General features: G+C 42.0%; 1 long non-coding RNA gene across 2 annotated transcripts; it reads right to left on the reverse strand.

Moving 5' to 3' along the window:
• Window positions 1–4,978: 4,978 nt before the first annotated feature.
• On the reverse strand, window positions 4,979–7,034 carry LOC128732593 (uncharacterized). 2 transcript variants are annotated; one of them, XR_008411817.1, is made up of 6 exons: window positions 6,845–7,034; window positions 5,795–5,929; window positions 5,528–5,679; window positions 5,348–5,395; window positions 5,228–5,294; window positions 4,979–5,171 (listed from the first exon to the last, which is right to left on the reverse strand). It is a non-coding gene; the product is annotated as an uncharacterized LOC128732593 (long non-coding RNA). The 2 variants fall into 2 exon arrangements; XR_008411816.1 differs by having other exon boundaries at window positions 5,795–5,938.
• Window positions 7,035–10,173: the final 3,139 nt, after the last annotated feature.

Here is a 10,173-nt window from a genome sequence, read left to right on the forward strand (position 1 = left end):
GACCAGAAAAGCTGGCCGTTTGTCTACACCGACTAATTGTTAGAATTTGGGATACGGAACAGCTACCGGAGGAGTGGAAAGATGGGGTTATCTGCCCGATCTACAAAAAGGGCGACAAGTTGGACTGTGAGAACTATCGAGCGATCACCGTTCTCAATGCCGCTTATAAAGTGCTTTCCCAAATCATTTTCCGCCGTCTATCACCAATTGCGAATAGATTTGTGGGAACTTATCAAGCCGGCTTCGTCGAAGGTCGGTCTACAACGGATCAAATATTTACACTGCGGCAAATCCTCCAAAAGGGCCGTGAATACAGAGTTCCCACGCATCATTTATTCGTTGACTTCAAAGCCGCATATGATACCATCGACCGGAAAGAGCTATGGAAAATCATGGACGAGAACAGCTTCCCCAGGAAGCTCATCAAACTGGTTAAATCTACGATGGATGGTACGCAGTGCTGTGTTCGGATTTCGGGTGGATTGTCAAGTTCATTCGAATCACACAGAGGGCTTCGTCAAGGTGATGGTCTTTCATGCCTGCTGTTCAACATAGCGCTACAAGGTGTTATGAACCGAGCGGGTATCAACACGCGGGGCACGATATTCAACAAATCTAGTCAATTCGTCTGCTTTGCCGATGACATGGATATTATCGGCAGAACATCTGTGGCGGTGGCTGAACAGTACACTAGACTAAAGCGCGAAGCAGAAAAGATTGGGTTAAAGGTAAATACGTCTAAAACAAAGTACATGCTGGCCAGCGGAACCGAGGCCGAACGACACCGCTTGGGCAGTAGTATATTGATCGACGGCGATGAGTTTGAGGTAGTCGATGAATTTGTCTACCTTGGCTCACTGGTAACGGCGGACAATGATACCAGCCGTGAGATTCGGAGGCGTATTATCAGCGGAAGTCGTGCTTACTATGGGCTCCACAAGCAATTGCAGTCGAGCAGACTAAGTCCCCGTACAAAGTGCACCCTGTACAAGACGCTTATTAGACCGGTTGTTCTCTACGGGCATGAAACATGGACAATGCTCGAGGAGGACCTGCGAGTGCTCGGAGTTTTCGAACGACGAGTGCTAAGAACGATCTTCGGCGGCGTACAGGAGAACGGAGTATGGAGGCGGAGGATGAACCATGAACTCGCACAGCTCTATGGCGAACCCAGTATCCAGAAGGTGGCTAAAGCTGGACGGATGCGATGGGCAGGGCATGTTGCAAGAATGCCGGACAACTACCCTGCAAAGATGGTGTTCGCCTCAAATCCGGTAGGAACAAGACGACCAGGAGCGCAGCGAGCAAGATGGTTAGACCAGGTGGAGCGAGATCTGGCGGAGAGTACTCGGTGTCCGAGGAATTGGAGAGCGGTAGCCCTCAACCGAGTTACATGGAGAAATTTTGTTCAACAGGCTTTGTCTTAGGACGGCAAGCCACCTAAAGTAAGTAAGCAATTACACTTTTGTCTTTCGCGGACTGGATTCCATCGACCAGCTGCTTGTTCAACATCAACTCTAGCTGCCGATTGTTCACATGACCCAGCCTACGGTGCCACAACTCAAGGCCCTTTGCGATTCGACCACAAGCTATCATCGACTTACTTTCACATTCTGCTTCAGTGTAAAAGTCAAGTGCATATAGCTTTCCACTACGCAAACCGGTTGCTACCAATCTCGAGCCGTTCCAAATGTTTACTTTACCGTCGCTGAATACCATTTTCATGCCCTCACTCTCGACGTTCAACACGGAGAATAAATTGAAACGTAATCCAGGAACGTAAAGAACATTATTTACAGAACAAGGAATACACTCACCGTTTACGATAGAAAACAGCTTTACCGTTCCACAGTGACTAGCCTCGATAGACTCGCCGTCCTTGGCAACCGATATTTTAATAGGCGTCTTCAGCGGTTCAAGCTTCTCGAAAAGATCTTTGTCGTTGACTAAATGGTCTGAACAACCAGAATCCGCGAACCACAATACTCGTCGTCGCTCGGATATTTCACCACCATCGATCAAAGTGACAAACGATACAGTTTCATCATTAGCTAGGTTCGCTTTTGTCCGCTGTTTTCCCTGGTTAGTATTCCGGTTCTGCTGATGACTCTTCGGACACTCCGAAATTTTGTGCCCTTCTTGCTGGCAACCGTAGCACTTCAGCACCTTCTTTTTCTTTGGAGGCTTCTTTGATCCGACGAAAGCTGATAGATTTGCATCGGGGGGGACCAATTCGATACCTCTTCCGCGCTGTTTGATTTCCTCATCCAATAATCGACATTTCACGAAATCCATGTTCAGATTTTCTTCGGGCATCGTCTCCAGTGTTGTGACAACCGATGCATAAGCCGTCCCCAGAGTAAGAAGAAGATGACAAATCACATCTAAATCATCCATGACCGCTCTCGTTCCACGATATTCCCGTACCAAACGATCGAACTTGAGAAAATGATCTTGAAGATTACCGGACTCGAATCGAAGTGACAACATTTGCCGCTTTATGTACATCCGACTGGCAATACACTTGCGCTCGAAAACACAAATCGCTTTTGGAGTGGCTCGATCCTGCACGTATTCTAACTGGGAATCGTGGATCCGTGACACCAACAAGCATTTGCACCTTCTATCCTGCTTCACTCGCTTTTCACGGCTGGCCTTTTTCTGCCTGGTGACCTCCGCTGTATCACCCTCTTCCTCCTTCAGAGCATCCACATCATCGACGTCGTTCTCGATGCAATCTAGAAGCTCCCGTTCCTCCAGCAGTACACGCATTCGAAACTTCCACGCATTGAAGTTCGATCCGTCGAACAGAGGCAACATGAACCGATCATTTTTATCGTCTTCCATATTCGTGACACTTTTCAAAAACACGACGCGTTAACTGGGCACCGTAACCTAAAGTGTTGCTGCGATTCGGATAAACGTTTGCGGGAATAAAAGCACGAGAATACAGAACAATATATAACAACGAGTTTATTCGTCAAAGTTACAGTAGGTTATGGAAAAACAAATTAGCGGGAACTGTCACCCGGTGCAAAAACAATAATCAAAGGCGCAGTCAAAGCACAGAGAACAGACATCCAAGCGAAAGGTCCTCACTTGGATAAAAATTATGTCAAATTAGTTGGGAAACTATAGTGATGGTGTCGCTAAAGGCGCATAAAATTCTACACTAAACTCACAACAGCTAGCTTCTGGCGCTAGCATAACGCGTATAGTCCATATATACTAGCGCCAGAAGAGCCAAAGGTTGTCAGTGTGCAAATCAAAAAAATCATTTAGTTGGGAAACTATAGTGGTGGTGTCGCTAGCATATTAGGTGATTTTAATTTGAAATTTTATCCAAGAATTCGCGAAAAATTTGTTCCTGAATGGATGTCTGTTCTCTGTGGTTTCACCTTCAGAACATCAATTTGGAAATTTTTTTACCGTCAGGTCATCACATTGGACTAGGTTTAATGCTGAAACGAGAACATCGATTGAAGAAGAGGGGTGGTTTTGCACTTTGAGGTACTTCCTAAGCTAACATTTTTGACATTCTAGCAATACATCGCACATTTTGTTTCCGCACGTTCACGGCAAAACCAATGGAACTTGCAGAAAGAAAACATGTGATGTATTACTGAAGTGTCAAAAATGATGTTCAAATATTACGAACACGTCCGCCATTATGGCTCGTAAAAAGCTGGATTAGAATAGGTTTAGGCGCCGTAAAGGATTTTCGACCTATTGGGATGAGGAGTTTCTGACACTTTTTTGCAAAAAAAAAAACACGTGCAAACCATGATGACGTCTTGTCTTCGACCAATCAAGATGGGAGGATTTCTAGTTGGACAATGCTTAATTATTTTCAGTTTTTCAATAGTGTACACCAGTGCTTAAAATTATCAGTTGATACTCATAAAATTGAATATCAACTCGCTCCCTATGTAGCTGATATTTATCAGCATGAAAATCAATTTCAATATCCAGTCACGATATTATTGGAACAGATAATCATTATTCCGTCTCTAAAACGAACACGGTTTGTTTGTAAACAAAGTGCGAAACGCTTTCAGGCTGCTCTAAGCTCAGCCCTGCGCTGTGGGCAGAGATAAAATCCAGTTCCGCGGTTTTCTGGATGTGTGTAGCTTGCAGAAAACTTATGGGGAATGTAAGCTTCCGCGATGCTCTTAGCAATGCTAATGATGGTCTCCAAACGGTATTGTCTGAGCAGAGCAAAATGTTTGAGGAGTTGAAAAGTGATATTAGAAAAAACGCTACTACTACTACGCGTATTACGCAAAAAATTCCCATGACACCGTTATCCTCTCAGCCGGTTACTGTGCCGGATGGTAGACCACCTAAACGCCCTCATATTGTGATTGATTCTTACCAAGACGAAACAAACCCATCGCGTGTACTTTACGGAGACAAAGAGCCTGAACCAGGGGTGACATTGCGATTCTCGTTTCGAGTGATTTTGGTTCGAGACGCCCATTTGTTTAACGTGGTCGAAACGAACCAAAATCACTCGAAACGAGATGCGCAATGTCACCCCAGGAATCTCGCTCCCATCATACCAGTCGTACCACGAGAGTAGAAATTCTGGCTGTTTCTGTCTAGATTTTCGCCACACGCCACTGTGAAAAAATTTCTAAACTAGTACAGCAGAATCTCATGACTGAAGATCGAATCGAAGCAAGGGACTGGCAACCCTATCCCTACTCAATGTGTTTGACAGTAACCAACATCTACTGCCGGCGTGGGTATTATTTGCAAAAATCTGGCTAAGATTTGAAAATACTACCCGTCTGCCAGCATACCGGCTTTGCAGAGTGAAACGAACAGAATGTATAGCGGTGTCATGCTGTTTCATTTACGCAAATGGTTAGATGTTGACTACAAAAACATGGCTGCCTAGCAGGACCGTGAATCGAAGTGAAAAAATTAGTTCGTCAGGATGCTGACTTAAACCAAATGACATTTGTGTCTTTCAAGGTGGGAATAGATATGCGTTTCAAAGAAAAAGCGTTACAGCCCTCGAGCTGGCAAAAAGGCATTTATTTCCGTGAGTTTATAAATAATGCTGATACACAACCATTTCGAACGGACACTGCAGAGGAGTCCGGTCGAGATAGATTTCTCACACCGCTTGCCAGCATGCAACCAAGACAATGATCAATCCGAATCTATACGCATAACCAACATAAACATTATGAAAAGTAGGAATCAATCGAATACTCACTGTATTCCGCAAACCGAACACAATCTCGAACACAGATCTTCCCGTTCGCCTTTAAATTGTCTCCCGCCTGAAACGAGAACAGCTGATCAAAATAATAGTTCAATAGTATTTCAAACTTACATCACTCCCAATAGCAGAAATGAAGAGTTATCACGTACCCAGCAGATGCTTGTAAGAAAAGACAAAATTCATATCTATTACCAAAATATGAATAGTATTAGAGGACGGCAGAGAATGCAAGAGATTTTTAAATCGTCACTTGAATTCGACTATGACGTCTTTTCGTTTAATGAAACTTACCTCGATGAAAATATTCCCAGCAGTATGCTGTTCCCGTCCTGTTTTGATGTGTTTCGCTGTGATTAGAAACCAAACGAATAGTTCAAAGCTGTCGGGCGGCAGAGTGCTGATTGCCGTTCACTCTCGTTTTCGAGCAGAAGAATATGCAGTAGCTGAAAACAATGAAGCGATATGCGTAAGAATGAAATGTGCCGACGGGACGTTTCTGTATCTCTGCTGTGCGTATATAGCACCAGCGGAGCCAGTACAAAGATATAATGGACTTACCTCCTTTGTAATCGAAACCAGCAAATCCGTTACGAAAGATGATTCACTTGTCGTGGTTGGAGATTTTAATCTGCCAAATTCAATTTGGAATCAGTGGAATCAATGTAATACAGGGTGGCAACTACCTGGAAAAACCTGGAAAACCTGGAATTGTCAGGAAATTTGAAATTACCTGGAATAATCAGGGAATTTTTAACAAAATCAGGGAATTTTTCAAACAATCCCAATGATCGATTCATTGAGTAGTCAAGAACACTTAGAAATAGATAAAGAAGTACGGCACACACGCGATAGATTGAGTTATCGATAATTAGCTCAGTGTTTTGCAAAGGGCCTTATTCTGCGAGGCAAGTGAAGTGATATAACAAATTTAGTTTGCACTCACTTTGCGCGTTTCGTTTGGCGTTAGTCAATGTCGAATCGAATGACATTGAAGTTTCAGGACGGGCATTTTGCGGCATGTGACACAATTCGCAGAACATCGAAGTAAATGCCAGTGGCACCGCAGCGAAATTTGGTTTTCGAGAAAAATGTTGGAGAAATTCCACTGACTCACGGCAGTGCATAAGCTTGTCATACAGTTGAATGTTAGAAGTTGTAACCGCAATACGGGTGTAGCGACCCTACCTTCCACGTTACGAATTTTTGGCTCTAGCTTGGACCCGGAAGAGTAAATCCCGATCAATCCATGCAAAATGAAATAAGCCGTGTTGGTCAGAAAGTAGAACAGCCACCAGTGGTAAAGCAAAATTAAAACTTTGCTCAATTAAACTACCTTTTTTGCGTGGCTTATGGCTCGGAGAACAAAAATTAACATATGAACATTTCCGCGTGGCTAGCAGGAAAAGCGCCAAGCGGAAATTTTTCTCAATACCTCGTAAATTGATAAACAATTCAAATATCAATGATCGAAACACATTTTCAGTCAAAAATTATATCGCAATATGAAATCTAGAATTTTATTAAACATCGGGAAAAACCTGGAAAAATCAGGGAATTTGGTTTTTCGTATCCAGTTGCCACCCTGAAATAGAAATGTATTTCTCTTACCTGAACATAGTTCGGAATCTGAGTCCACGATTATTCACGCACTCTTGACAGCCGGCATATATCAAGTTTGTGATCTTCCGAATCAAAACAACAGATATTTGGATCTGGTTTTCGTCAGTGAAACAGACAGCTGTCAATTGACGGCGGTTGATCCAATTATTAAAAACGAACGTCATCATTCTGCCATGTTGTTATCAATGGATATCAACAACAACCCGGTGATCGGTGAAATAGAGATATCCAAAAAAATACGATTCGATCAAATTGATGAGTTAGCCGTAAATTTCGAAATTAGTGAAATCGCTTGGGATCAAATTTTGGACGCGGATAGCATGGAAGTACACGAGAAAAATTTAACCCTCTAGTTCCCAACCCTGCCAATTGGCGGGCTTCAGCCAAATCGTTGTAAATCTACTATGCTTATTCGTTTTATGTTGAGATCCACCCATACCTTCTCATTATAGTCTAATCTAACTATTCGAGTGGTTTGTTTGTTTTATTACGTTAATTTGAGACAGATATTTCGTGCGAAACTTGAAAAATGCCAGAAAACTGAGAAAAAAATTATTTTGCTCTGCAGAGTGAAATTCAAATTGTTGTAAATTGCTTATTTCTTGGAATAAATGAACAAAAAAATTATTGGTGAGTAGCTGATAAGTTGTACTTCATGATAAAAAAGGAAATTTGCGATAAAAAGTTTAGGAACTGGTCGATTTTTATCAAGGAACTGACCCCGCCAATTGGCGGGGTTGGGCATTAACGCCAACTTTTTTTTGGTAATTTGACAACGTGTTGTTTCCGTTTTATTTATTGATTGTTTTCGAGTTTAAGCTAAAAATTATTGTTATAAGCCTTGTTAGCTTCTTTTATATGCCTTGAAAAATGCACAAACATGCAGTGGCATTAATATGGAAGGGGAATTTATAGGACTTATCACCTAATTTTCAGGGCGCCTTTTTGACGAGCTGCAATATGGCGTTTTATAGCTATATCACAAAAGATTTTTGCATTTTACGGTATTTGAAAACCATAACCCTATAACCAAGAAACAGATTCAATGAAACCCGGCGAATTTTGCTGCTTAACGACAAAATCTTGATGAGCAAGACAATTATTCAAAATGGGATCAATCATAGACCATTTTAACCTCAAATTTTAATCTATACCGGTTAATAAGTTTGTGTTAATGAACAAATTGAGTGAATTACCAGTCGATAAAAGATTGTAGTGAACAAATGTGTACAACAAAAATAAAAAACCCAATTTATCAAACAAATCACAGGATTTAAGTTTTATGTTCTATCAGCCTCTAATGGTTTTTCAATGGTTACAGTTTCAAAGCATATTATGGGGGCATCCATAAAGTACGTCACGCATATAGGGGGGAGGGGGGGTTGACCTAATCGTGACGATTTGTGACGTAGGGGGGAGGGGGGGTATGAAGTTATGTGACGTCACATGAAAAAAAAATCAAATGGAAAATTTATTCGGGAAATTATAATTTAGCCTTCATTTGAAGATACAACTATTGAAGGCTTCTATAAAATTAACGTACTGATAGATTTTAAAACAATTAGTTAAATTTTTTGAATGAACACTTTTTTGAACATATATGTGTGAACAGGACTCATTTATTCTATGTAGTATGAACTCTCCATTAAGGCTTTACAGAATACGCAGTACACCGCTGAAGAGCTGCTTGAGTACCGTCCTGCCTAAAAGATTTTTGCAACCGCAAATAGCAGTCGCACAAACTCCTGAAGGGTTACGGGATGCTACCAGAGACCCACGGCAATGTTTTCCCTTGATATTCGTGCTGAACTCAATCGATGAACAAAAACTCATACCGAAGTTCCACGGCTGCTTTTAAGGTTTTTCGGTATAATTTATACTGCCCCTCACTCAAAAGCTCTCTGAAGGATAGGGTTTAAGCCACTTGCGGATTAAATTTCGCATCTAAGGTAGTGTTGAATGATTACACGATTGAAGAAATACACAAAATGACAAAGTCCCTCAGAAAAGTTCTTCCAAGGCGTGTTGCTGCAAGACGTCAGCTGGAAGTCCTGATTCTTTCAACTAGATCAGACGAATTTGAGTGGATGAATGTAAAGGGCTAGATATGCGCTAAACATTAATCGACGGCACATCAGCGACTTCTGAAGCATATCCGATTGCAGCAATTGAAGATCATCTTCAAAATCCGTGAATCGATGACTCGAAGCTCGAAAATTTTCCTTTTTTTATTTGCTGAAATTCATTTGATAGCTTTAAATAAAAAGGTTGGAATGAATATTTAATTTTTTTGTTGTGAAGGGGGGGGGGATTGCCGTGACGTGACGTACTTTCTCAGGGGGGGTCACGAATGTGTGACGAAATGTGACAAGGGGGGGAGGGGGGGTTGATTTTGGTCAAAATTTGCGTGACGTACTAAATGGATGTCGCCTATGGTGTAGCCAATCTGACTTGTGAGCAGTTACTAATATTGTTGTTCGCCTTTCTAAAATTTTACCGGATGTTAAAAATCATATTTTTCGATAATTATTATACGACTTTACTGAACTATTCGGAGTAATAGAATCCCCAAAAGCCCGCTGCTTACTAATAAGGACAACAGTAGGCAAGATCGTGGTCTCTGCTGAATTCATTAACAAATTTGAAAATACAACTGTTTCTGTGTCTGTTTGGAAAGATTCGCTTCCCACGGACAGTGGCTATAGATAACGATGAACTGTAAGTGATTGATGAGTTCATATATTTGGAATTTATGGTCACCGCCGACAATATTACGGGTAAGGAGAATCAATGATGCTGGAAGTCAAGTCTAGTTTCCCTCCGCAAGACGCTTCGATTAAGGAGCCTACATCTCCGCATAAAGCTGACAAAGTACAAAACGCTATTCAGACTGGTAGTCCTCTACGAACTTGAGACAGTAACTTTGCTTACGAAAGAAATTCGTGCACGCATTTGAACGAAAGGTGTAGCGGACTATTTTGGGCAGAGTACAAACTCATATGAACCACAAGCTGTTGGCACTACTTGGAGAGATTCCCATCGTACACCTGGCGAAAGATAAGAGACTACGGTAGGCCGACCACATTGCAACGATTCAAGACGACTGTGTAGTGAAATCCGTTCTATTCAAGAACCCCACCGACACCAGGAACAGAGGGGCTCACCGTGCTAGATAGCTCGACCAGGCTGAGGCCAACTTCCGCGTGTCGAGACACTCAACAAATTGGCGACGAGTAGCTCAGGACCGAGTACAATGGAAAAGATTTTTGATACGGTAAGAACCACCCCGGGTCTATGCTGCTAAAAAAATAGTAATA

The sequence above is a fragment of the Sabethes cyaneus genome, chromosome 1 (genome assembly GCF_943734655.1).
Source record: "Sabethes cyaneus chromosome 1, idSabCyanKW18_F2, whole genome shotgun sequence".
Taxonomy (NCBI): domain Eukaryota; kingdom Metazoa; phylum Arthropoda; class Insecta; order Diptera; family Culicidae; genus Sabethes; species Sabethes cyaneus.